Source organism: Canis lupus, chromosome 28 (assembly GCF_011100685.1).
Source record: "Canis lupus familiaris isolate Mischka breed German Shepherd chromosome 28, alternate assembly UU_Cfam_GSD_1.0, whole genome shotgun sequence".
NCBI lineage: Eukaryota > Metazoa > Chordata > Mammalia > Carnivora > Canidae > Canis > Canis lupus.
This window is the reverse complement of record NC_049249.1, coordinates 32,995,550-33,022,606: the sequence shown is the minus strand read 5'-3', so window position 1 is coordinate 33,022,606 and position 27,057 is coordinate 32,995,550. Positions and strand designations below refer to the sequence as shown.

The 27,057-nt window shown below is 48.8% G+C and overlaps 1 long non-coding RNA gene across 2 annotated transcripts in view; it reads left to right on the top strand.

The window, feature by feature from the left end:
• Positions 1–1,337: 1,337 nt before the first annotated feature.
• The window catches only part of LOC111093056, a 27,643-nt gene continuing 1,923 nt past the window's right edge, over positions 1,338–27,057 (top strand). The window contains exons 1-5 of one of the 2 annotated variants that reach the window (XR_005380720.1): positions 1,338–1,610; positions 3,577–3,884; positions 6,395–6,697; positions 6,981–7,071; positions 10,035–10,083. This is a non-coding gene — a long non-coding RNA (uncharacterized LOC111093056). Of the gene's footprint in view, positions 1,611–3,576; positions 3,885–6,394; positions 6,698–6,980; positions 7,072–10,034; positions 10,374–27,057 lie in introns of those variants that run through there. The other variant, XR_005380719.1, reaches the window with a different exon arrangement.

Here is a 27,057-nt window from a genome sequence, read left to right as displayed (position 1 = left end):
CTGTTCTAGGAAGGAATGCCTCTCTCCCAGCGTCTGGTGACATCTGGCAATCCCTGTAGTTCCTTGGCCTGTAGCTTTGTCACCCTGATTTCTGGCTCTGACTTTACATGGCTGTCTTCCCTGTATTATGTGTGTCCCTGTGTCTTTACATGGTCTTTTTATCAGGACACTGGTCCATGGATTTAGGGTCCACTCTAACCCAATATCATCTCATCTAACTTGATTTATATCTTCTACCTGCAAAGACCTTATTTCCAAAGAAGGCCACATTCGAAAGTACTGGGAGTTAGGCCTCCAGCCTATCTATTTGGGGGACACGACAGCCCCCAGTGATACCTGCCTCTTGGTATCCCCAACCTTGTGTAATCCCCTCCACTTGAGTGTGGGCTGGGCCTACCTATTAACTTCATTCTAACCAAGACAATACAGCGAAGGTGAAGGATGTCACTTCCATGACTAGATAACATCTGTCTTATCTGACTCCATTGCCTTGTCAGCTTGCATGCTTTGATGGACAAAGGGCAGCCTCTTGAAAAGGTAGGCAGGGGGGGCCATGGAAGGATTTTCAACAGGAAGCAAGAGGATGTGATAGGGTTTAAGTTCTAGAAAGGTCGCTTGAATAAGTTGAAGGATTTGTCTGAGAAGGGAGGGACAGAAAGCTGGGAAGTCCAAGATCAAGGTGCCAGCTGATTTGGTGTCTGCTGAGAGACCTCTTCCTGGTTGTCAGAAAGCCACCATCTTGCTGTGCCCTCACATGGCAGACAGAGCCCTCATGGCCATTATGCGGGCTCCATTCTAATTACCTTCGCACAGCCCCATCTCCAAATACAATCACACTGGGGATTAGGACTTCAACATATGAATTTGGAGTGGGAGAGGAGGACACGATTCAGTGCATTGCAACAAGGAAGCAAGGATCCAGGTAGGGTCAGAACTGAGGTACCACAGAGATCCTGGTGCTTCCAGAATTCTCCAGAGCCCCCCGGCCAGGCCTCATATGTGCTGCACTTTGAAAAGCACTTTCCCACCCAACCTCCCACATCTTCTTCATGACTGTGTGGTCAAGGGTATTTATTACTCCTTCTCACAAAACAAAACGAAAATACTAAGTCTCAGGAAAGTTGACAACTTGCCTTCCTCTTCCTCATCCGATTTGCTGAGCCTTTACCTTCTCTGACAGCTTGGTACAAATCCATTCATTAGAAGTCAGCACCAGGCCCTCAGATGCTGAGAATCATGCCAGATTGAGCTAAGGTCTTGACGCAGGGCTCAGAGTTTTGCCACGATGTCACAAAGGAAAGTTCTCTCAAAGTTCTCTCGTTGTAGTTATGTTGGGCCTGACGGGGAATGGGAATTCAGCTGCTAAGCAGGGAGCAGCATAGAACAAGTGGTTTCGAATCTAAAGCAAGGCAGACCTTACTTTCATCCCCACCTGGCTAGTTCTGGGCTGCAGGGATTTCGGCGAGCGGTCTGCTTCCCTGTCACCTGGGTCTCCTTATCTGGATGATGGCCATAACAGTGCCCACCTCGTGGACAGCCATGGGGCTGAGATGAGGTCACGAGTGCGGAGTGCTCAGCATGGTGCCTGGCCGGTCCCTGCTCAGTGAATGGTAGCTGATCAGTGTTGGGTGTGTGGATGGAGGGCAGGAGGGAGGTGACGGGGTCTATTAGTCCATACAGGCTGCCACAACTAAGATACCACAGACCAGGGGAGCTGAGACAGCAAATATTTGTGTCTCATGGTTTGGAAAGCTGGAAGTTTAAGATCAGGGTGTCAGCATGGCTGGGTTCTAGTGAGACCCTGCTCCTGGTTTATAGACAGTTGTTTCCCTGTTGTATCCTCCCATGGCAGAAAGAGAAATCTCTCTCATGTCATGCCTATTATAAGGGCACTCATCCCATTCATGAGGGCTTCCCCCTAATGACCTGGTCACCCCTAAGAGGCCCCTCCTTCAGAGACCATCACCTTGGAGGTTAGGGCTTTGACATATGGACTTGAGCCGGGGGGCTGGGTGGGGGCTGGTTACAAATACTCAGCCCATTACAGGAGGAGGTGCTTGGAGCCTGGATCTGGGTCAGTCCTAGTTGTTGCTGACCACCTGGGTGGCATGAGGAAGTCATCTCTTCTCTGGAGTGCTCAATTGTCCCTGTTTCCTCATCCGCAAGGTGAAGGGTTGCACTAGACAGATCCAGCTCCCAAGTGCTGTGATTTTGCTGTGTCCTTTTCTCACGTCCCTGAAAAACTCCTACAGATTAGACACAATTGAAAAAGAAGAGCATTCCCACAATCACTGTTCACAACTGACCTTTGCCGAGGCTGGTTCTCTCAGAAATGCCAGGCAGAAGGAAGTCATCCCCAGACACGAGTTTGCCCCAATTTTCTCCATAAATAGGAGGTCCTAAAGTAACTCTGGCCCTGGAGATTCCTCCTTGAAAGGTGTCAGCATTTTCTAAAACTCTGAAAGGGTTGTAATGATTGATCAGTAAACTGCATACCTGCATACCCCGAAGTATGCAGGATAGTGTGATTTGTACACTGACACTCTCCGGGGTGTATGTTGTTTTCCTGCAACACAGGATGTCTAGAAGGCTGCAAACTTAAGTGCAACTTGGCAAACATGTATTAAGCAACTACTGTGTGTCCCACCCCCTTAAAGGGGTTGATCAGGTTGTGCCCTCTGGGAACTTACCATCTAGGGCAGGAAACAGGGACCACAACTAGCTATAAAATCAAGTTGGGACAGGATGAGTGCCAGCATGGAGAAAGAGAGAAAGCAGCAGGTGACATCTGAGAAATTCGAGGTGAATTCTGAAGAGGGAGCTCTGGGGGCAGCTGTCTTGGAATTTCTCATGGCCAGGGTGAGGAGAGGAGGATAGCATGGAAGCCAGGTCTTTAAGGTGGATGAGATTTCAACAAACATGGACTGGAGGCCATAGAGGCATTCCTGGGAGAGAGGACAACATGTATAGAAACCCAAACCCTTGCAGATGGAGGATGGGGTTGTCCCATCTGTGGTGCGTGGGAGCAAGAGTTTGCTGTAAAGGCAGATTGTGGGCCCACCATGAGAATCCTAACACGCAGCTAGGGAGCTGGGATATTCTTGCAGCAGTGGGGAGCCAGAGAAGGTGTTGGAGCAAGGCCATGGCAGGATTAGAGCCGTAGTTCATGAAGAGAAATCTGCCTTCAGAGTGAGGCTAGGTGGGAGCAGGGGCACCTAGGACCAGGCAGGAGGTTGTGGCTACCATTCAGGAGAGAGATTATGAGGATCTGAACAGGGAGATGGCTTGGGGATGGAAGGAGGGATTCAACTTGAGACTCATCAAGAAGCCAGAGCCACAGGACCTGCTAACTGGTTACACAGAGAAGTCAGGGAGAGGAAAGAGCTGAATGCGCTTGAGAGTGCAGCGTCTAGGAGGTCGATCATAAATTACTGAATTTCCACAATTCGCAGACACTATCAATCTTAAAATACACCATCAATTTTGTAACAGCCTTTTAGGTAAAAAAAAAAAAAAACGACATGAAATCACTGCAATAAATATACACTCTAATTGTCATTCTTATCTCAATTTCAGAAATATGAAGTATAAAAGCGTATCTACTTAGAAATGCCATCATTTAGAAGAACATAGAAGATAGAAGAAAACCTGGTTTGAGGCGGTGGTGGATGAAATTGCTGTTCAGAATAGCCTGTCCAGGGGAGGCTTGCTCCTCCCACTCCAGCTTGGCCATCCAGCTTGGTCCGGGACTTCCTTGGGCCTTAGGATGATGCGCGCACTTCCAAGCTTGTCCCTTGACTTCAGGTCTGGCCATCTTGCTTTGCTTGGGCCAAGGAGGTGGTAGCAGGCACGTCGCAAGCAGAGACTGGAAATGTAATTGTATGGTGAGCCTTGCCCTCTTATGCCATAAGAGAGCTTCTCCGGGGCAGCTGCTGCTCTTTCAGTTTAGGCCTCATGCTAGACAGACCAGGGCCCCACCTCTGGTGGGGTGCCAAGTCGGATGGGCCACTCAGCCTGAGGTAGAGCTCAAGTCCACCAGCTCACATATTACACAATGATTGGTCCAGAGCGGGATTATAATGAATCTTGGGTTTAGATGTGTTGGGTAGAGGCCCAATCATAATAATGGAAAACAAGACAGAGGGAACGATGATCTACCTGCCATATTCTGGGCCTGACCCATTCCAGACTCACAATAGTTCTGGAGTTTCAAACACAACGTTAACAAAAGTGACCGATACTACATTCCTACATATGTGCATATAGATCATAATTTGAGAACTTTAATGCAGCTGTGTTCTGCCCAAACATATACCTGTCCTAAAACTGGAGTGATTTGCGATGTTCCTATGTCCGATTCCACCTGGTTTCTATTTTGTCAACTGGATCACTGTGGCATCAGTATTTGATGTTCCACAGCCCCCATGAGTTAGACGGTGGGGCACACGCTCCAACAAGATTAACATTTCTCGAGGACTTTCTGAGTGCCAGGTGCCAGCCTGTGCTCTGGGGAGACAGGGACGATAATAGGACAAAGGAGGGCCCTGATCTCCTAGGGTTCGCACTCTGGTGGGGAAGCCAAACTAGTTGATGGGATAAACAAGATTTCAGACTTTGAAAAAATAATAAGCAGGATAATGATATGATTTTTTAAAAATTTATTTATTCATGAGAGACACAGAGGCAGAGACAGAGGCAGAGGGAGAAGCAGGCTCCTCACAAGGACCCTGATGTGGGACTCGATCCCCACAGCCAAAGGCAGATGCTCAACCACTGAGCCATCCAGGTGTCCCAAAATTTTTATTTATCTTTTTTAAAGTAGGCTCTATGCCCAACATGGGGCTTAAACTCATGACCCTGAGATCGAGAGTCATATTCTTTACCCATTGAGCCACTCGGGTGTCCCTATGATATGATGTTTTAATGGCCAACAGTAAAAATAATTCTCCTGTTTGATGGTTCTACTGTTCAGCCTCCCATACGATTTGACCTTAACTGTAGATTTAATTTCCAGATTGCCAAATTTAGAGATTAAGCCCAGTGAGCAGGGCAAACCTTTAGCAAAAGTGACATTTTTCTCCATCACCCTCTCATCAAAATGTCCTGGGCATCGACTCTGAGGCAGGCACTGGTGAGGCACATGTGGAAGGAATGTTACTGCATGCAATGCTCTCCAGTCTGCAAGATTATATCCAAGGAAGCAGAAGCTGATCAACCTGCCCAAAGACCCAAAGCTGGGATGGGCTGGATGGACGTGTGAATTCCAAGCACAGCAATTTTTTTTTTCACAGACCCCTGCTGCCTTCTCTGTGCCCGTGGCCTTACGCTCTCACTCCCAGCATGAGATGGACCTCAGGTTATTGAGACACCTCCTTGCCCGGGGGGTTGCCCCTCTCTTTCCCTCCCCAGCCTGCATTCCCAGTAGCCATGCTTGAAACATGCAGCAATGCCCACTGACTGGAAGTATTTGGACATGTTTTTGGTTCTGTTTATATTTTTAAAGATTTTATTTATTTATTTGACAGAGAGAGAGGGAGAGAGCACAAATAGGCAGAGTGCCAGGCAGAGGGAGAGGGAGAAGGAGGCTCTCCACCGAGCAGGAAGCCCAATGCCGGGCTGGATCCCAGGACCCTGGGATCATGACCTGAGCCAAAGAAGACACTTAGCGGACTGAGCCACCCAGGCAGCCCTGGACATGTTTTTCTAGCCACATGCATGATGAAATGAAGGAAGCAGATCTGGAGAAAGAGAAGCAAGAAGTTGCCTAACAGAGAGGAGCCGGTCCTATCCCTGGTTGCACTCACTCACCTGAGGCCTGGCTGCGTTTCCCTCTTTAGGCTCTGTGTATCCTTATATTAATTTCCCTTTTGTGCTTATGCTAGCTTGAAAACATATTCTCACCTGTCAATTTGACTGATTGACAGTTTGACTGATTCTTACTCGAGTGTGCATGACTAAAAAAACGCTCCCTATTTCTAGTGTGCGTTTATACACCAGGAAACAGTCGTGATGCTAAATGCTTCATGTACGTTATCTGACTTTAAACCTATGCTCTTAAATTTATGCTACCCCATGTCCTGGTAGAGAATATCCTTAAGTAGGAAGCTGTAAGCTTGGGATGTCAGACCTGGGCAGTCAGCCTGGGTTTGGAGGGTTGGGGAGAATCTGAGCAGGTGCAACCAGCAAAGGCTCGTTGGCTGACCCAGCTGAGAGGCCTGAGGCAGTGCAGACACCTCATAAGTGTTTTCTCTCAGCAAATCCTGGTTGTACCATTAGGACATGGCCTCTACTCCCTTATGTTGTGCAGGTGTTTGTTTGGTTTAATATTTTATTTTTATTTTTATTTATTTTTATTTTATTTTTTAATATTTTATTTTTAATTTGTTTTAACTAGGCTCTACCCTAACATGGGGCTTGAACTCACGACCCCAGCAAGAGTCTCATGCTCCACTGATTGAGCCAGCCAGGTGCCCCAGCTGCACAGGTGTTTCATTCCACAAAGGGCACAGGCCAGCATGGCTACCCCAGGAAGCCGTGTGTTGGGTCCTTAGAGCTATCCAAGACCTTCTTGAGGTAGGAGAAGCTGTGGGATTTGGCTGGGCAGGCATGCTTCTGCTTCTTCCTGTAAGACCGTGAGGTCTGCACAGAGGCCATAGTGACGTGGACAACATCCGCCCCCTTCTTCCTGGGGACTAAGGTGAGACAGTGTGGGCGTGGGCATCCCTCATGCCAGAGGAGTCCAGGACCCTTTGCACTTCACTCACTGCTTCCATCGTTCTGTCCAGACCATAGCTCTGCTGGGTGGGATGCCCTGTGTGGGAAGGAGGGGCCAGGGGAGGTGGCTCTGCAACCGGACTGTCTGGGTTTGAATTCTGTCCCTGCTGCTTACCAGCTGCGTGAATGAGGACAAAGTGCTTAACTGCTCTGTGCCTCAATTATCCACTTGTAAAATAGGGATAATATGAGTACCTTCTCCCTAGAGCTGCTGAGGGGATCAGATGAGAGAATGTGTGGAAGTGTCTCGTGGAAGTGTCCTGCATGCACTCCATAAACGCCAGCTGTTGGTGACAGGTGGGATGAGTGTTCCTATTTTGTCTGCTTCATAGATGATGGCCCTGAGGCATAGACGGGCGTGAGGCCTGCCAAGGTCACTCAGCCACACAGCCATCACCCCAGATCGGGGCCCCCAAAGCAGATCCTGAGGCAAGGATTTTCTTGATTATGACAGTGGTCCTAGGGGGACTGGGAAGGATGGGAAGAGCTGGGCAGGGAAGACAAGTCAGGTGCAACCTTAGGTCAAGTTCTGCAGTGGGTGAGCTTGTTCTGATCCCATTGGGGAGTTACAGCCCTGTGGGGAAGCCCCGATGAGTCAGTTATGCCTCCAAGTGCCCTAGTCAGAGGCAAAGGTGCTGCACCTGTCATGCTCCTGCTTCTCCCGAACAGTCTGGGTGAGGCCACCCTGGAGCAACACAAAGTCCCAGGCACCTACTTGCAGCAGCCTTATCATTCGGGCAAAGTGGCTCCAGTAGCCCCCACGGCAGTCTTCCAAAAAAGTCACAGGTGCTTGTCGTGGGAAGCAGTTCCGAGGTGGCATGGGCCAGATGTGTGTGCGCAGGATCTGGGGATCTGGCTGGAGCGCCAGCACCCACCTCCTCAGTGGTGGAGGCAGGACCCCAATCTGTAGCTTCTGGATTTAAGTTTCCTCTGCCCCAGGCCACTCCATCTCTTAAACCACCTAATCCAGCGAGCCGTGCACCAAGACAGCCTCCATCCTTCCGCATTTGCCCTTTTGGGGGCTACCCGCTGGCTTTCCCCCATTTTGGTAGCAATATTGAGACAATGGGGAAGCACTCCCGCTCCTGGACAAAACCAGGCCTCTCTCCTCAATCCGTGCCTTGTCTTTGCAAATTTGTGGCAACCATTTCAGTTGGAATGTATGACAATTAAATCGTTAAGAGTTCCGATGCCGGATTAATTACCCAGTAGAAAAGGGATCAATTGTGTAAATATATCATTTATGTAATGAGTCCTGGCTGTGATTTAGATGTCCAGATTGGTTTTTCTTCTAGCTTCTGTCCTGAAAACAAGTCTAGCCTTCGGGCCAGGGCCACACAAACAGCTTCTATTAGGTCCGAATCCAGAGCATTAAGTGGCCCAAATAGACAGGTGGGGGCAGGTGATACAGGGGGCCGAGAATGTGGGAAAATTGGAGCAATTTGCCAAAATGAGCCAAGTTCTTCCTATTATTCCTCGTGTCTCTGCAGAAAATTACTTGTCAGAAACAGGGAGTGGAAGTTCAACATCCCTTTCCATGGTACTTCGGGCGCGGCCCATTTCATACCCCTCCACCCCCTCCGCCAGCCACTGCAGTCCAATTGTGGCAGCCTTTCCTGGAAAAAGGGGCCAGCGGCGGGCTTCAGAAGGTGGCAGAGACCCCAAATATTTAACATTCGTGGGATCATCAGAGCCGGCCAGCTCTGCTTGCCCAGCCTGTGGACCAGGGGGCAAATTCACTTCTGCGTTGCTTTTAGCCAATGCATCAGGTGGGCTCCTCCAGGGGGGAAGCTGCTTCAAATATTTTTAATCCATTGAACACTCTTTATCGAACATTCACTTTGTGTTATTGTGTCCCTCCTTCCCTCTACAAGGGCCACCTCAGCCAAGTGCCCACCACCTCGGGACCTCCCAGGGAGCCTCCCTCCTCCTCCTCCCTCCTCCTCCTCCTCCTCCTTCTCCTCCTCCTCCTCCTCTTCTTCCTCCTCCTCCTCCTTCTTCTGATTTATTTATTTATTCATGAGAGACACAGAGAGAGAGAGACATAGGCAGAGGGAGAAGCAGGCTCCATGCACGGAGCCCAATAGGGGACTTGATCCTAGGACCCCTGGATTACGCCAAAGACAGATGCTGAACCACTGAGCCACCCAGGCGCCCCAGGAGCCTCCCTGCTCTGAGATCCTCCCTGCTCTGCACCCAGCCTTTTCCTTTTCTCTGCGTGGGGAACTACCCTGCCCTGCAGTCATGAATCTGGTGGAAAGTGAGCTGGCTGGAGTTCTCTCCCCAGCTTTGATCCCAGGAAGTGGGGGCAGAGGGGACCCTGAACTGACCTTGCAAGGCTTTTGCCTCCCTGAGACTCAGTTTCCTGATTTGAATAACAAGACCACGACTTTGTGATTATAAGATCCTCCCAGCCCAGCTCCTTCTGGGTGGGATACATTCAAGATATCTATCCTAGGGGAAGAGGGGTAGAAGCACAGGCTTGATTTTGGAGGGTGAAACATGGAACATAAATGGTCCAGAAAGCCTTGGCCTTGGGGAAAATGAGATTGGAGGGGGCAATTATGCATCAAATGCCACGTATTTGTCACGATTTCATTGCTTAATTGATGTTTTATTGCTCCCACTGACACGTGTGATCGAAATGAAATTGCATCTACAGGAGGGGAAGTGAAATTTATTTCTGCTTGTATCTTAATGGGTGGAATAAAGCGTCAATTAAACAATGAAGATGACATATATTTGATGTATGATCTGGAGAAGGAATATTACTCACTAAAATGTTATTTCACAATTTACAGTAATGGAGCACCTGGCAATAAGGAGAGGCACAGTTCACACATTTTCCATTATTTAAAAATAGCAAAAAAAGTACATTATTAAATAGTACCAGAAAATTTTACTTTTAATAGCATAGTGTAAGAATTGTACCAGTAGGTGTCCTGCTGAGTTACCCAGCTAATGAGTAACAGGTGCAGGACGGGGAAATGGGAGAAGTGATCTTGAAAAGGAGACAGACTAAGAACTCGGACTAAGAACTTGGGAAGCCACAATCATAATGGGAGCTGCTACTGAGCTGTGTGCCAGGCTCTGTGCTGAACCTAACCTTGATCCTAAACCTTGCAGTAACCTGCTTTACAGGCAAGGAAGCTGGAGCTCAGACACTCTGCCTGAAGTTATACAGCAAATAGGCAGAAATTCAGGATTTGAACTCAGGTCAGCTTAACTCCAAGGGTCCTCTCTTTCCTTTGTGCCAGCAGATATGTAACAGAGACCTGCGGAGAACGTTTTGTGAAGACAGAGACAAAGGTGAGGGAGGAAGGAGTTTGGGTAAGATCCAAGGCCATTGGAGGAGAGTAAAGACGGAGGAAATAGTAGTCACAAGGAAGCACATGGAAAATTCTGGAAAAAAGGAGAACTAGCAGGGACGTATATATGAGCTATGTGCTTCTCATTAAGAGAAGCTAGGTTCAGAAGTTAGGTTATGGGGACACCTATGTGGCTCAGCAGTTGAGCATCTGTGTTTGGCTCGGAGCGTGATCCTGGGGTTCCAGGTTGGAGTCCCACATCGGGCTTCCTGCATGGAGTCTGCTTCTTCCTCTGCCTGTGTCTCTGCCTCTCTCTCTCTCTCTCTCTCTCTCTCTCGCATGAATAGATGGATAAAATCTTTAAAAAAAAGAAAAAGAGGAAGTTAGGTTATGATAACAAACATTACACTCTCAAACAAATGCAAAGGAAAACATCAACAAAATACCTTTTAATAAAGTAGCAAAGCTAAGAGGGAAGGATAATGCTTGATGCTGGTGAAGATGAAGAGAAATATTTTTTGCGGCACTACTGGGAATTTATATTCAGTGTAAGTTTTCCAGAAAAAAAAAAAGTTGGTGTGGGTTTCTATTTGTCCTGAAATCTAAGGACAAAGTGATTGTCAAATCAATTCAAATAAGTTTCTTTGAGCAAATAATAGTAGATTGGGAATTCACTTAGTGGTGAAGCTGATGGTTAAGAATAAATTAAACTGGGACACCTGGGTGGCTCAGTGGTTGAGCGTCTGCCTTTGGCCCAGGGCGTGATCCTGGAGTCCTGGGATCGAGCCCCACATCGGGCTCCCTGCATGGAGCCTGCTTCTCCCTCTGCCTGCGTCTCTGCCTCTCTCTGTGTCTCTTGTGAACAAATAAATAAATAAGTCTTAAAAAAAAAAAAGAATAAATTAAACTGGCGTGCCCTGCCAAGACCAGCCACCCCAATCAAATAGTGGATGAATCTACCCCCACAGATGCCATCTGGATATCAGAAATGGGTCAATATGTGTGCAGAGGATTTATTATTATTTTGGTAGCATGGCAGTTCCTAGCTAAGTGCACAACTGGATGTAGAATTTGGCTCATTTGTAAACCTGGTGATCTCTTTTTTGAGAAGTTAACAATGTGGATGAAGTTAGTTTTTTGTTTTTGTTTGGTTCTGTTTGGTTTTTGGCAGAGGGAAGAGCAAGAATCTTGTTTTGTTTCAATTGTATTTAACTTGAAAGAACCATGAGAAAAGAATGGCCTGGTGTCTGCCCCCAGCTTCCCAGGTCGGTGAACTGGTTAGGAGTCCTGAAAGGGAGAGGGGCTTGGGACAGAAACTCAAGGAAGGTGCGATTTCCACGCAGCATTGAAGAGAGTCTGGGCCCAGGTATAGAACCAGAGGCCAGTCTCGTACCTGCTGACAGAGGTGACATCTGGTGCCTCCAGGTACAGGCTCATGGTGGGCCCAGTGGAAATGGCAGTGGGATCCAGCAGAGAGGAATTCTTTGGAAGGGTATGGGGCAATTCAAGAAGAGGTGGGAAGGCTGGAGACCTGGCTCAGAAAAAAGCGGGTGCCTGAGGAGTCTAGACAGTTGTGTGCACACAGCAGGCCAGAAGCACTTCCTAGTCAGAGCTTGTCTGCTGCAGGGGCTGCCAGCACGGGTCTCCCCTGACACGGGAGTCCCCCAGCACTGCCACCAGCTTCTGCTCCCAACAACCGCCAACTGTCCTGCCCCCCTCCCAAGACCAGAGTCCCAGCAGGAGCGCCTGATTGATTAAAGCCCAGGTTATGTGACACGCCCTTGCCACCAAGGATGGGAGGACAGGCTGCTTCTTCTCTGCAGTTTCCACGGCAGAAGTGAGCCTCCCAGATCCGTGCGACGGTCCAAGACCTTGTTCGGGTTCCCGTATTGGGCTGTCAAAGTGCAGCAAAAGCCTCCCACACGAGTTCGAGGTGGTGTGCAGAGAATTAAGGGAAATGAATGTGAAGCACTTAGCACAGCACCTGGAACACAGTATGAGCTCATTGATGTCTGTTGTTGTCGTGATTATATTTGTTATTTTAATAATTATTGCACGTGCTGCGGCCTAGACTTGGAGCATTGGTTGATCCTACCAGGAACTCTGACTGCTGCAGAGAGATGAAGGTCTCCTACGAAGAAGGAGGGGCAGGTGCTACTTAATGAGCTTCAAAAGTGGCAGCTTTTGCGTCGAACACATTCCACTCAAAAAAGGAATAATCAGTGATATCTAATTAAAAACCGATATTAGCAACCGTGTGCTCTGAGCGCCACAGAACTGGTATGTGGATTCTCTGGTTCCTCAGATCCTTCGCGAAGAAGAGCTATCTGGGGCAGAGGCTGAGGGCTGCCTCCCCCTAGCATCCTCACCCCTCTCCCTGAAAACAGTTTCTTTAGGAGGGCACTCTGCTGCCTGGAATGAAGGACTTCCTTGCAGCTGGGAGGACCATGCTGTTAGATTTTAGCCAACCAGGTCTAAGCAGAGGTGCTATAAACATCTCTGGGAAATCTGCCTCAGGATTCTACTCTGTGCAGCCCAAACGAACCCTCCCCGACAGCCTCAGCATCTTCATCTCTGCTTAAAGGATGCAGAAGCTGGGGCCCTGAGGGGTTAAGCAACATGTTCCCATGCCATGCGGTGAGTCCATAAAATTGTGGGGCCGAGGAGGTCAGGTCCTCACACCTCGAGAGCATGAGCTCTTCAATATGCCCTACCATCTTGCCTTGTTTAAACTATTATTGAGGTATAATTTGCATGCCATAAAAATGTAGCAATTTAAAGTGCACGGTTCAATGAGTTTTGTCAAATGCATACACCCGTGTAACCACCACCACATCAAGAGAGAGAGCATTTCTATTTCCCCAGATAGTTCCTAGCCACTTCTTTGCAATCACCCTCCCTCCCTGAGCCTCAGGCAACCACTGACCTGCTTTCTGCCAGTATAGATTAGTTTTATCCGTTCTAGGATTTCATATACGTAAATGGACTCATGTGTTATCTATTCTCTGGTGTCTGGCTTCTTTAGCCCAGCAGAATGTTTTCGGGCTTGATCCAAATTGTTGCTGGCATCAGTAGTTCACCTCTTTTTCCTGCTCACTAGTGTGTGGTGTATGGATGTACCACTATGTGTTTCCCTGTCCACCTGTTGAAACATATTTGCCTTGTTCCCAGTTTCGGGATGCTATGGACATTCTTGTGTGAGTCTTTGTGGGCTGATGTGTTCATTTTTGTTGAGTAAATGCTCAAGAGTGGAATTGCTTGGTCCCAGGGTAGGGTTATGTTTAATAAGGTAAGTTTATAGGAAACTGCCAGTTTTCATAGTATTCCACAGTGTTTTGCCTTTTTAAAAACTGATTTTGAAAATTGAATTTGTTTAGGTAGGTGAGGTTCAACATCGGCCTCTCTAAGTGACCTGCTGTGGGACACATAGTCTTTTATATCCCCAAAGCCAGTTTGAATTTGCTATAGACCATTTGAAGCCTTAGCCCTCAGTGTGATGGTATTAGAGGATGGGCCTTTGGGAGGTGATTAGGTTTAGATGAGGTCGTGAGGGTGGAGCCCCCCATGATGGGATTGGCACCTTTGTAGAGAGGAAGAGACCAGAGATCTGTCTCTCTGCCATGTGACAACACAGCGAGGAGCCAGGAAGAGGGCTCTCACCAGAACCCGACCACACTGACACCTTGGTCTGAGACTTCCAGCCCCCAGAACGGTAAGAAATAAATTTTGCTCTTAAACCACCAGTGGATGATATTCTGTTATATAGCAGTCCAGGCTGACTAAGACAAAAATCCTTGTGCAGCCTCTAAACGTGACCTTGAACAAGCTATTCAACCTTGATGAGAATTAGCTTCTTTAGCTATAAGATGGTACATCACAATAATAATAATATCCACCTCATCTGGTTGTTGTTAGGATTCAGTGAGACACTGTGGAAATGCTTGGCACATCATGGTTGCTTGTTATCTTGACATTGGCTTTATGGTGGGAATTCTACTGGAGAATAAGGCATCTTTTGTGCTCTATAGTTGGAGAGCAATCCATCATCACGTTTTATAAGTCATAGAAATAAGTCCTTTCAAATGGATTTGCTTCAACAGTTCATATTAGAATTGTTGACACTTCTTGGAGTCATCATGGCCTGGATGGCTGTGTGTAACTCAGCAGGTGGGAAGGCTGTTGACAACATTAATTGTTTCATAAATAGTGTCAGGTTGGGATTTTTTTCCCCTTTGGCTTAAGCCAAGTTACTGAAAAACCAATACTGTGCCATATGTTTATACTTTTCTTGGCACATAAACCAGATATTTTACGGACAGGGATGGGTAATAAAAGGCAAGTATTCACTCAAGTCACATGTTTGATTCTCCATCAAAGAAAAACAGCCATAACCATTCCAATTCCCCTGAAATTTTATCAGAATTAGTTGTAAATCTCAGACACTGGAGTCAGCAAGCAAAGTAGGAACAGCCACAGAACTAAGGAAACCTTCGAGGGAGGTGACATGTCAAGTGAAATTCTGAACACGTGCCCCATTTCCTCATTGGCTTTCAGGACAGCAAGTCAGTGGGGTGAAATCCATTTGGCACTGGTAAAGATAACCAAAGAAGTGTCATCATTTGCCATAAGGGTAAATCTGGTAACACACTGGGAATTTTAGGGGTTGAATGGTTATGAGTAGATGACCCCAATGAGGGCTGGCTGGCCTCCCCACGGACCTGTGGTCATTTGTCATCATAGGCAAATGTATGTACAACCTCAGTTCATTCCCTGGTGGCCAATGAGGGAGATGGGTCCCGGCTGAGTGTGTGCCGGGAGGGGAGAGGGGAGATCCAGGATGGACCCCGCACCTCCCTCCAAAGCCTTGTTTCTGTGCCCCTCTCTGAGTGTGGCTGAGTGCTACCCCAGGATTTCAAATTCTGTCTTCTTCATACCACTGGTCCATAAATGCCTACCAATCACTTCATGCTGGAGGAAAACCCCAAATCTTCTAGGGGCAGGCTAGTGGACCTCTCTGTGTGGGGTGATGTGCTTTGGAGCTGCAAGAGCCCTCATGTTTCACCAGGTGCTTCCCATGGCAATGAGCCTCCATTGTCTAAAGGCAGACCCAGAACCACAGCAGGTGAGGCTGGAGAGGAGGTGCCCCCCCGACCCCCTGGGGAAGCTGGGGCTGGGGCTGGGGCTTCAAACAGACCCACCATTTTACCAGTGAGAAAACATGCTCACAGCTTCACATTTTTGACTCTTGTAAGCAGAATATGATGCTGTTGCACACGTCTAATTTTTTCTGGAAGACATACTGGGAATTGTTGACAGGGATTCCCTTAGTGGGAAGGACTGGGGGAACAACTGGCTTTTGCTTTTTATTATTATTATTATTATTATTATTATTATTATTATTATTGTTATTTATTCATGAGAGAGACACAGAGAGAGGCAGAGACACAGGCAGAGGGAGAAGCAGGCTCCCTATGAGGAGCCCAATGCGGGATTCGATTCCAGGACTCCAGGATCAAGCCCTGGGGCTGAAGGCAGGCGCTTAACCACTGAGCCACCCAGGCGTCCCTTGCTTTTTCTTTATAACCTTTCACTTCAGTTGTAGTGGAGCATCATCATTGCATTAATGGGCACGAGAGATTGGTTGCTGGGTTTGGAACCTAGTGCTGCTAGAACCCTTCTCACTTGAGTAACCTGGACCATGACTCCCAGTCCCTGAGCCTCTCTGTCCTCATCCATAAGCCGGGAGAATGCCAGGTTTCCCTTGCACAATTTCTGAATGCTGAAAACCACGTGAGTGCTTTATAAATATTAGCTACTTCTCTCTCCTACTTGAACTTTCTGAGTATACCTACCCCCTTGATTTTATAAAGGTCAATATGTATTATCTATGCCATAAGATTATTGAATTTTCTTCTTTGTAATGGTCTCAGTTTATAAAATCCTAGTAAACATTTAACAGAATAGAACATGATGCTTGTGCAAGAGATCCCCATGGGGGGGGGGAGGGGGAAGGGTCAGGGGAGGAGGAGGACAAACATCTATGCTTCCTGGGGTCACACATTCCAATTCTAGTGGGTGTGCTGCCAAAGAGAGCACCAGGGTCACAACGATGGGGACCGAACAGGAGGGTGCTGGGCACCCAGGCTCCCCGAGCAGTGCTGTCTCGCCACTCCCTTCTGGCTCGGCCTCTGCTAATCTCATTGGCTGCTCTGGAGGTGAGCTGGCTGCATGAAATATCTCTGGGGGTCATTAGTCTGGAAAGGATTCATTCTAGAAGTAATCAGACCTTCCGCCCCTTCCCCCTGCCTCTGACAAAACTGCTGAAACTTTTTTTTCTTTAACTTACATTTTAATTAAGAAAGTAGCCCCTTGGTGAAAATCACAAAATTCTTGTACTTAAGAATCAATAAAATGTGCACAGGCTAAAATGAGATTAATAATGGCCAAACTATCTATTTTGGGTATAATTATTTATTCATCAAAGAAAACCAGCTGCTTAAAACCCTAGTCCATCATGAATGCATAAGACACTTCCACTTCAATTCTGTTGTTAAAATTCCCTTCTATTGCCCCGTCTGGTGTTAAATATAAAAAGCAGGAAGGCTCATTCTCTACCTGCATACATTTTAAATAAGAATTTCAACATTATCTTGTCCATTTAAAATAATTGTATGAAAATGTGAAGAAATATGATCTTGTAAAATCTGCAGTCTGACGCACCCAGGGAGTGAGCGAGAAAGAGCAAAGCTGCTATTATTTAAAATTCATGGAGACTGTGGCAAGATTGATCGCAAGAAGCTGCTTCCCAGGACTGTCCTGGAGGGCTCAGCCAAGGCTCCAGACCCTACAGGCCCGGAGGACATTCGCTGCCTCGGCCTGCACAGAGTCAGGAGCTGGGCAAGCAGCAGATTCCTCTGGCTCCTTGCACTCCATGAATCCCCATCAGGCCCACGTTGGGGGAGGAGGAAAGAGCCAATGTCTTTGGGGCTGGGGTTAGGCTGAGTCTCCCAAGTCATGTCCCTTAGGCAGGGGTAGGAAGGAGGCTGGGGTGTGGAGTAGGGGCCTCAGGCCCAGCTGAGGACAGGAAGGGAGATGGTGTTAATGGAGTTTGAATAGTTTACCACCCAGTGGCTGTTATCACTCTCCGAGAAAAAGTAGCAGGAATCACAGTATTACGGGTGTGTATCCCTCCCACTGGCCTCCCCAGCATAGGGGTCTTGCACTGAGCCAGCAACTCTGGGTTCAATTCCACTCTTTTCTTTCTATGTGACTGTCTTTGTGTCTCATTGCTGCTGTTAAGAAGGATCACAAATTCTGGAGCACCTGGGGAGCTCAGTTGGTTAAGCCTCTGCCTTTGGCTCAGGTCCTGGGATCCAGCCCTGTGCAGTGGGGAGTCTGCTTCTCCCCCTCCCTCTGCTCTTCTCTCCTCTTGTTGCTTGTGCTCTCACTCTCTCTTTAATAAATACATAAAGTCTTTTTTTTTTCTTAAAAAGGTATCACAAATTCAGTGGATTAAATTCAGTGGCTTAAAACTTCATCATCAGAAAAAAGAAAAAAGAAAAAGAAAAACTTCATCATCAGGCGCCTGGGTGGCTCAGTGATTGAGCATCTGCCTTTGGCTCACGGCATGATCCCAGGGTCCAGGATCGAGTCTCGCAAGAGGCTCCTTGTGGGAGGCCCGCTTCGCCCTCTGCCTGTGTCTCTGCCTCTCTCTCTCTCTGCGTCTCTCATGAATGAATACTTAAAATCTTTACAAAACAAAACAAAACAAAAAACTTCATCATCTTAGAGTTTTGTAGGTCAGAAGTCCAAGATGGATCTCACCAGGTTAAAATCAAGGTGTCTTCAGGGCTGAATTTCTTCCAGAAGCTCTCAGAGATCAGTTTCCTCACCTTATCCAGCTCCTGGGGGGCCGCCCACTTTCCTGGGCTCTCGGTCCCTCCCTCCTTCTTCAAAGTCGGCAATGAAGGGGTGAGTCCCTCTCACCTGGAGTCATCCTGACTCACCTGCTTCCCTCTCTTCCGTGTCAGGACCTGCGTCACCACAAGCGTGAGCCAGAATCCTCTCTGCACCTCACAACCTGTAACTTCGTTACATCTGCAAAGTCTGTTTTACCACAAAAGTAACGTATTTGCATTTTGGGGGGCTTAGGGTGTGGACATCTTTGAGGGCCATGAGTCTACCCACCTGAGGACCTCAACAAGTCACTTGACCTTTCTGGGCCTGTTTCTTTCTCCTAAAGTGGACCTGTGCCCAGTACTTTCTGGTGCTTTGGGGACGATTTTGTTTTGTTTTGTTTTAAGATTTTATTTATTTATTCATGAGAGACACAGAGAGAGAGGGGGAAGGGCAGAGACACAGGCAGAGGGAGAAGCAGGCTCCATGCAGGGAGCCCGATGCAGGACTCGATCCCGGGACTCCAGGATCACGCCCTGGACTGAAGGCAGATGCTCAACCGCTGAGCCACCCAGGGAACTGGGGATGGCTTTAAGGAAATACAACAATAAGCATGTTTTGGAATCTGTTAAATTCCTTACAGAGAGAAGACATTTTTTGGTGCGTGCGAAAAAAACTGGGTTAAAAAGTCTCTGGGAGGGACATACACCGTGGGGTTCTGCTTAATCGAATTTAACATTTGTTTCCTCTCTAAAACCAGTCAGTGTCTGCAGGTAGCTCAGTTTCTGCTCGATCTAAGATTTCAGTTTGGGGGCAAACTTTGAATTCCAGGGACCCGATGCGTGTATCCGCAGCCAGGACAAATTCACATGCACCCTCTGCTTGTCGGCTCCCGGATGGAGCCCAGGCCAGAGCTGGCCCAAGTACAGGTAGAAACAGGGGACACCAAGGCTCGTGTGGTGACTGGCAAAGCCAACCCGTGCCCTTACCCCCGGGAAGAAGAGGCCTGTGGTGCACAGGCCAGCTCTGTCATTTGTGGTCCTGGGCACGTCATTCCTGGGCTGCACCTTCATTTCCTGATGATGGGGGAGGGTAGTCGTCCGTCCTCATGGTCACCCCTCATGAGCATCTTCAAGACCATGTTTGGCAGATAAGCCACTAGGGGTTAAGTTGCAACAAGTGCCTGGTTGGTTTGGGTGCAGCTGGTGACTTGATAACCCTCAAAGTCCCGTCATCACCGAAGGTTCAGGAATCTGGATGGAGAACTTGACCTTAATGCATTTGCTGATTCGGGGTTTCTCAAGTGCGCCCACAGATAATCCATTGTAGTTTTGGAGACGGGTGAGAATTTGTTAAAATACAGATTCCTTGGCCCCCCCTTCAATGTCTGGGTGGGGCGCCCAGGAACCTGCATTTGAACAATAAGCTCCCCAGTGATTCTGCTGTGATGCCAGAGCTCTGAGAACCAGAGTTTGAACACTGGCTCCACGGCGTGAAGATGGGCCTCAGCTCCACGTGAAGCCTTCAGCCTTCTCCCCAGGCCGCCCCAAGCCTGGCACTCTGGGCTCTGCACTAAGCACGGACTTTCACAACCCTGCCCAGCCTCCCTCTCTCCAAGACCACGTGTCCCCGAGTCCTACCAGGAAAGAAACCCCTCTGCGAAAAAGAGCTCTTGGGATAAGGAGCTTCCAGGTGGGAGCAGAAACGAGAAGGCCCAGGAACTGCCCAGCCAGCCCCACTTCCACGGTTTGTCCCCGCAGGTGAGCAGCCACCCAACTCCAATGCACCCACGGCCGCCCAAGAGCTCCTCGTCCCCTCCCCGTTTTTCCCTTTAAACTCTGTCATTTGTACAGCCTATTAACCTTTAACTTTATGACTACCCAAAGATGAAATACTGGCAGCATTTAAGGCTGAGAATACTCCAGCCCTACCTTCTTAGTTTGCAACAGGGGTGAAGCACTTTCCCTTAAATCAGTCATTTTTAATATCAGTCACAGAGACGCTACCCACGGAGAGTATTTTTGGCTCCACACAGCCAGCTGATTCATAATAAATGTGCCAGTGCTGGTTCTTACCTCCACACCGCCCCCAGGAGCAGAAGTTCTTCCCATTAGCTCCAGGGATAAAATGCTTTATGTATTAATAACACCACCACTTAGGGAACACCTACCACGGGCTATGTCACATGCATGATGTCAAATCTTCATAAAGACCCTGCTGGAAAATGTGCCTTTCCTCCCATCTTCGGAGGAGGAAACCAAAGCTTAGACAGGTTAAGTAGTTTGAGGGCATGTGGCTACTGAGTGACTGGGCGGAGATTGGCTCCTCCGTCTGTATGAGTGCCAATTGGAAGAGAAGCCAAAATAATCTCTGCATCTTTGCCAGCCCAGTCATACTAGAACTCTGAGTGACAGTTGCCATCTCAGATTGCTGCAAGAGTGTCCCAGGAAGAAGCCAGCATTAGTGAGAAGATGCCCCCTTGGAGCAGATCAGTAGGCGGGTGCCTAGAAAGCCTTAGATCCAAGTGAACTTGAGATCCAGCCCTGACACTTGCCCTAGGATGACTAATCATCCTGGTTGGCCTGGGATTGCCTTGGTTGCAGCACCGAAAGTCCCAAGTGAACAGGGACAGTTGGTCACCCTCCTCACAGCAACGTGGTGCTGCTGAGCTTTAGGCTCCTGGCTGTGACCACCCTCCTGGGGTATCACAGATTCACATATCACTTCTGTTGTATGGCCCTGATTGGCATATAAGCTCCAGCAAGTAGGAATTTTTGTCTGTTGTACCTCTGGCACATGAGCAGACTCTCAGTAACATTTTATCGAATGAATGAATGAATGAATGAATGAGCGAATGAATCAGTTCTGATGGCTGATGGGTTCTCCATTATCATTGAAGAACAGCACCAGATGGCCAACAAATGCAAGCTGAGCTGTGGATGGGCAGCTAAGGGCTGCCCCACCCAGGAAGATTACTGTGATTGGGGCCACTAGTTGCTACTTCTAGAACCTGCTCTCCATCAGTGCCACCTGGTGGGCTGGACTTTTTGTGGCATTTCCCTCTCACAGAACCCAAATCTTTGAGACTGGATCTGGGCCGTGGCCCCCTCTAAGATCTAAGCACAGTGCCTCCGAGCGCTGGCACTGGGGGTGTGGCCGATCAGGCCTTTTCTATTTGAAGTTACGTGAGGAGGGGTCCCTGGCATGAACTCCAGGATGTCCGTGTCAGAACTCAGCTCTGGCCCCCCACGTACCATTCTGACCACAACCCCAATGCCTGGGCTCAGCAGCAGGCAGCAGCGACGGCCCAGTTCAACAGAACTCAAAGCAGATGAGGGACAGAGACAATGAGACATGACAATGATTTAATTCATGTACTAGGCCCCGCTGTGAAGTTCCTAACTTTTTAACATTTATGTAAAAGTTTTCCTCTTATTTTGGTCCAATTTTATGGTTAGTATAAGGCCAGTCTGAAAGATAATATATTGTGACTGTTATATTATTTATTTTCAAGCCAACTTATTGATTATTGCGTGCTGAAAATGACAAATGGTGTCTGCACGAGGCGCGGTCAGCAGGTTCTATTAAAGAAATGATAGTATTGCTCATGGATTGTTAAAAGGTTCAGTTTAGGTTCTTTATAGGTTTATATCCATCACTATTTAATGACCAAATGATGAAAAATATGAGCCACGGGGACAATTTTTTTCTGTTAGAGTTATATGTTTAAGCAGTTAGCAAAATAAGATACTCCATTTTGGTGGGGCAGTGGGGTGGCGGCAAGGGGAGCTCAGTAAGATTTTATTTCTCCAGATTTAATAAATTGTAATAATTAAGGTTGCAGATGTATCCCCAGCAGGAGAATGCTGCAAACAGAGAGTGCTGGCAGGCCCAGAGATGAGCCACGAGAACGCCACCAGGTTCCCGCTGGTGAGGAGCCCTCTGGGTTCAACTCTGGGTTGCAACCATCTGCTTTTCGTGGTGCTGGTGTTGGGGTTCTGGGGCTCATGCCAAGGTGGATGTCTGTCTCCCCTTATGGCTAGAAAGGGCATGGTGGGAAGAGGAGGAGGCCACCAGGCAGAGAAGGGACAGCAGGCTATGCACGTAAGGTTGACCGTCTGCAAAGTCAGAGGACCTTCAAAGCCACCTGAAGAGAAGGGCCAGGACTGGACACTCTTCCAGGGGCTCCGGAAGCCATTGAGGTGACTGGGCATCTGAGGGCCCAGGGGCTCGGCCTTAGCACTTTATATACTGAGCCAAGGAGAGTCTGCTGGTGGCCTGGTGACCCCCAAAGCCTGCTGTTGTCTCAGGTAAGGCTCTGGCATTGACAGTGTTGGGGCAAGCCTGCTGGAAACACCTGTGGGAAGGAGAAGAGAGGCCACCCCTCCCCTGGGGGTTCCAACAGAACTACTCTCGGGAGGCAGGTGGCCAGCAGAGGAGGACTGACACCGCCAGCCTCAGCCATCAGGTCTCTGCAGGGCAGCCTCTGTGGCTGGGTCCTCCCTCCCCCCGTGCCAGATGGGGCTCCAATGAGGGTGGCTCAGCTTGGGTCCCACACAGTGCCCCCTTTAGGAGGGGCTCTGGAGACCCACCACTGGGCCCTCTCTCCTCCAGGGACCCTGAGACTGGCTGCAGAAGCCAGGGCTCCTTACAAGTGGAGTGTCTGGGCGGGGGCGAGTAGCGGGGTGGGGGGTGGGTGGTCACAAGATTTGAAGACGTTTACCAAGTATGACAGAAGCTGAGAGGTGTTGACCAAAACTTGACTCCCCTCTTTCCCAGCCAAACTACATTTCCCAGACTCCCTTGCAGCTATCTGAGGCCGTATCACCCCCTGATATCTGTGAATCCCAGGCCTGGCCCATGATGCTCTCCCACCTTCCATCCTCTGTGTTCTCTTTTCCCACCGACTGATGCTCATGCCCGGGGTGAGGTCAGAAGCCAAATACTAAAGTGGGGGGCAGCTCAGTGGAGGTGGCAGGAAAACAGAGCATGAGAGTCACCCCGCCACTTGCACTGCCTCAAACTATTTATTTATTTATTTATTTATTTATTTATTTATTTATTTATTTATTTTTAAAGACCTTATTCATTTATTCATGAGAGACACAGAGAGAGGCAGAGGCATAGACAGAGGGAGAAGCAGACTCCCTATGGGGAGCCCGATGTGGGACTCGATCCCAGGACCCCGAGATCACGTCCTGAGCCGAAGGCAGACACTCAACCACTGAGCCAACCAGGTGCCCCTGCCTCCCTCAAACTATTTACATAAATATGTAATCCACGGATTTGGAACGCCGCTGCCTGAGGACGTGGTCTCCAAGGCGCAGGGCCTGTTGCGGGTTCCACGCCTGGGACTCCAGCAGGTACTCTGATCATGCCATTTTCTCCCTGATTTAAACGGAATGATTTTCCTTAAGGACAGAATGACTCCTTGGAAAGCATTTGGGCATGAGAGGGGGTCCGGAAGGGGAACCGGACCAAGTCTGCCCCTTGTCAGCTCTGGTCCCCCTAGGTGCTCACATTTCTGAGCCTCAGATTCCTGAGCAGTAAAGGGGGTGTCCAGATTCCTACCTCGCAGGACGGCAGCGAGAATTAACCAGAACGTGAAATATGAAAGCAGATGTGCCCAGCAAACATGTTTCCCTCTGTCCAGAGTGTAAATGAGTGTAAACAGAACAGGCTGGCTTCCTTGTTCACATTTTCGAGGACACCTACTCCAAAACAGGTGTCCCCGTGGAGCATGAAGAGTCTTCATCAGCCAGTCATTTATTTATTCCTGAGAGACTCACAGAGGCAGAGACACAGGCAGAGGGAGAAGCAGGCTCCCTGCGGGGACCCCGATGCGGGACTCGATCCCGGATCCTGGGAATCGCACCCTGAGCTAAAGGCAGACGCTCAACCGCTGAGCCCCCCAGGCTTCCCTTCATCAGCCAGTCAGACTCTGGAATGAAACTCTGCTGTTTTCTCACAGGCATCTCAAAAATGGCAAACTCCGGGGACGCCCTCCTCGGCCCTTTCCCTCTGGGGTGCATCTCCTAGAGCTGCCATAACAATGTACCATGACCTGGGGGGCTTCAAACCTCAGACATTTGTTCTGTCCCGGTTTGGGAGGTCAGAAGTCAGAGACTGCGGCAGGGTGGTTCCTTCTAGAACGTGTTCTTTGCCTCTCTTCCAGGCTCTGGTGCGTGCTGGTGTCCTCGGTCTTCCTTGGCTTGCACCTGTGTTTTTTCCTACCTCTCTTCTTCTCAAGGACACCTGTCTTTGGATTTAGGGTCCTCCTAATCCAATAGGACCTCATTTTAACCAAGTACCTCTCCAAAGATCCTATTTCTTTTGTTGTTGTTGTTGTTGTTGTTTTTTTAAGATTTTATTTATTCATTCATGAGAGACAGAGAGAGAGAGGCAGAAAGACAGGCAGAGGGAGAAACAGGCTCCATGCAGGGAGCCCGACGTGGGACTCAATCCCGGGTCTCCAGGATCAGGCCCTGGGCTGAAGGCAGCGCTAAACCGCTGAGCCACCGGGGCTGCCCCAAAGATCCTATTTCCAAGTAAGGTCCCATTCTGAGGCTCCAGTGGACATGAATTTGGGGGCAATACTATTGAACCCCCTGTGCCAATCATTGGCAGTAGAGGAAGGAATCAAAATGTGGGACATGGAGATGCAGAGGTGCACGTCCTGGGTGGGTAGACAGATTTTGCCAGTTGCAGTTTTTTCCAGACCCATATTAACAATGACCGCCCCAAGACACAGTCTCTTTGTCCCCTAGAATGAATACATTCTTCCTTAAGGATACGCTGACCACTCCCCTCTCCCTTAGACGTGGCCATCCAGGAAGGAGACTGAACCAGAAAGCTCCATTCTTTCTCTTTGTTCCCAAGCCCCCTGCCCCTCCCACAACCATTCACCTGACATTTTAAACACAGTAGGTGCCATCAGAGCGCTCTTTGGGATGGTTCTGTCGCCAGGAGCTGCTCAGACCAGGACACATGGCAATTCTCAGAAGGGACAAGAACATGACTGTCCTCATGACGGCCAGGAACCAGGGAACAGAGGCCCTCTGCATTTGGGGGGACTCATGGCCCCTCATGTCCACGACGACAGGCCCAGCCATAGACGTGGGTCTTCTTTGCTCTCTCCACATCCTGGGTGCCTGTCTTTTTTGTACATTAGAGGGAAAGAAATCCTATATTACCTCTAGGCTCTGAGGAGGCTGACACTGTGTCCCAATTCCAGATGTGGGGACAGAGTTTGGGATTGGCCCAACCCTGCCCTTAGGGAGGCGCCCTCTGGGTCAGACATTCACCGGATGTCCCGGCAGCGGTGCCCACCTGCTAAGTGTGTCAAATGGTGCAAACACAGAGAGATCTCACCCTTGAAACAGATGGGCAGTTCTCCTGGAGGGGAATGAGGCAGGCAGGCACCCTTAGGAAGCCTCTATGGCGACCTTAAAACAATCCCTTCACCTCACAGAGAGACCCAGGGAGAGTAACCAAACCTCACAGGTGCCATCCTGCTGCTCTTGACTTTTTCTACCAAAACTCCGTGGGTCACAGCTGTGCTCAGGACAGTCAGTTCCAGGGGTGCCTGGGTGGCTCAGACAGTTGGGCATCCAGCTCTCGGTTTCTGCTCAGGTCTTAATCTCAAGGTCATGAGATCGAGCCCCAAGTTGGGCTCTGTACTTAGGGTGGAGTCTGCTTGGGATTCTCTCTCCCTTCTCCCTGTCTGTCCCCCTGCCACTCCCCCTGCTTGTGCTCTTTCTCTCTCTTTCTCTCAAATAAACAAATAAAATCTTTTTTTTTTCTAAAGAACAGTCAGTTCTAACCTTTAGTCACTTACCTGAAGCAAGTCCTCAAGTCAATGGTCCACATGAGAATGGTAGCTTTATGTGTATGTGTTTGCAGGTATTTACTGGGACACAAAGTCAGTGGAGACCCCACAGCTATCCCCTTAGGGGCACCAGGGTTGACAGGCCAGCCCTGCTGGGATCTCTGGCCTTCATCATCCCCTGGGGCTGTCCCCACTGATTCCATTAGCCCACCGATTGGGCTACCACATTTCCACTCAGTATTGCGGGTAGCTAGACATCAGAAGTGGATTGTAGGTGGCATCTATAATTCACCATTCTGCTTAGGTCATTAGCTGCCATTTCCTAGTGGCTGTTCATTAATTAGAACATTGTGTCTCAAAAAAAAAAAAAAAAGAACATTGTGTCTCTAGGGTTTCTTCCTTCAGTGTACATTATCCTTAATAATGTCCCTAATAACTGGCAGATTCTTAGCATAGGTCCAGCCCAGGTCCTGAGTTGTATACTTGGGCTCTTCCACTTACTGTGTGACCTTGGGCAAGTCCATGGACCTATCTGAGCCTCCGTTTTTATAGTTGTGAAGTGGGATGGGGTGAACTCAGGTGACATCTAGGGTCTGTTCTAGTTCTAACATTTTTTTTTAAGATTTTAATTCATTCATTTCACGGAGAGAGAGAGAAAGCACAAGAAGGGGGAGCAGGAAAGGGAGAAGCAGTCTCCCCACGCAGCAGGGAGCCTGATGCAGGACCTGATCCCAGGACCCCAGGATCATGGCCTGAGCCAAAGGCAGAGTCTAACCGACTGAGCCACCCAGACACCCCTAGTTTTAACATTCTAACATTGTAGTCTGTATAGATATTCATGCTTGGAGCTTCTTGGAAATATTAACTAGCCATGGTGACTTGACTTGAGAGAAGATACTGTCGGGCTGCTGGGAAGGGCTGTCGCTCTCTGTTGTCGTGTGGAACAGCAGCAGAGTTGGTAGAAACAGGGCCTGTCCCTTGGTATCAACACCAGAGATCCTGATTCTGCAGATTTGAGATGGGGTCTGTGATTCTTCGGAAATATTAATTACCAGTTGGGATCATGCCCTGAGAGACATGTCCCCTGAACATTCCAGCCAGTGGGGACTTGGAGGCATGGTGAAAACTCAAGTCCCCAAAGTGATGCTCGAGACAAGGGGATTCTCACACTTCCCCCAACTGGGCCCTGGTCAGAGCGGGGAGCCAGTACCAGCCCCTGCCCAGCAGGTTTGCAGTAAAGCCCAGGACTGC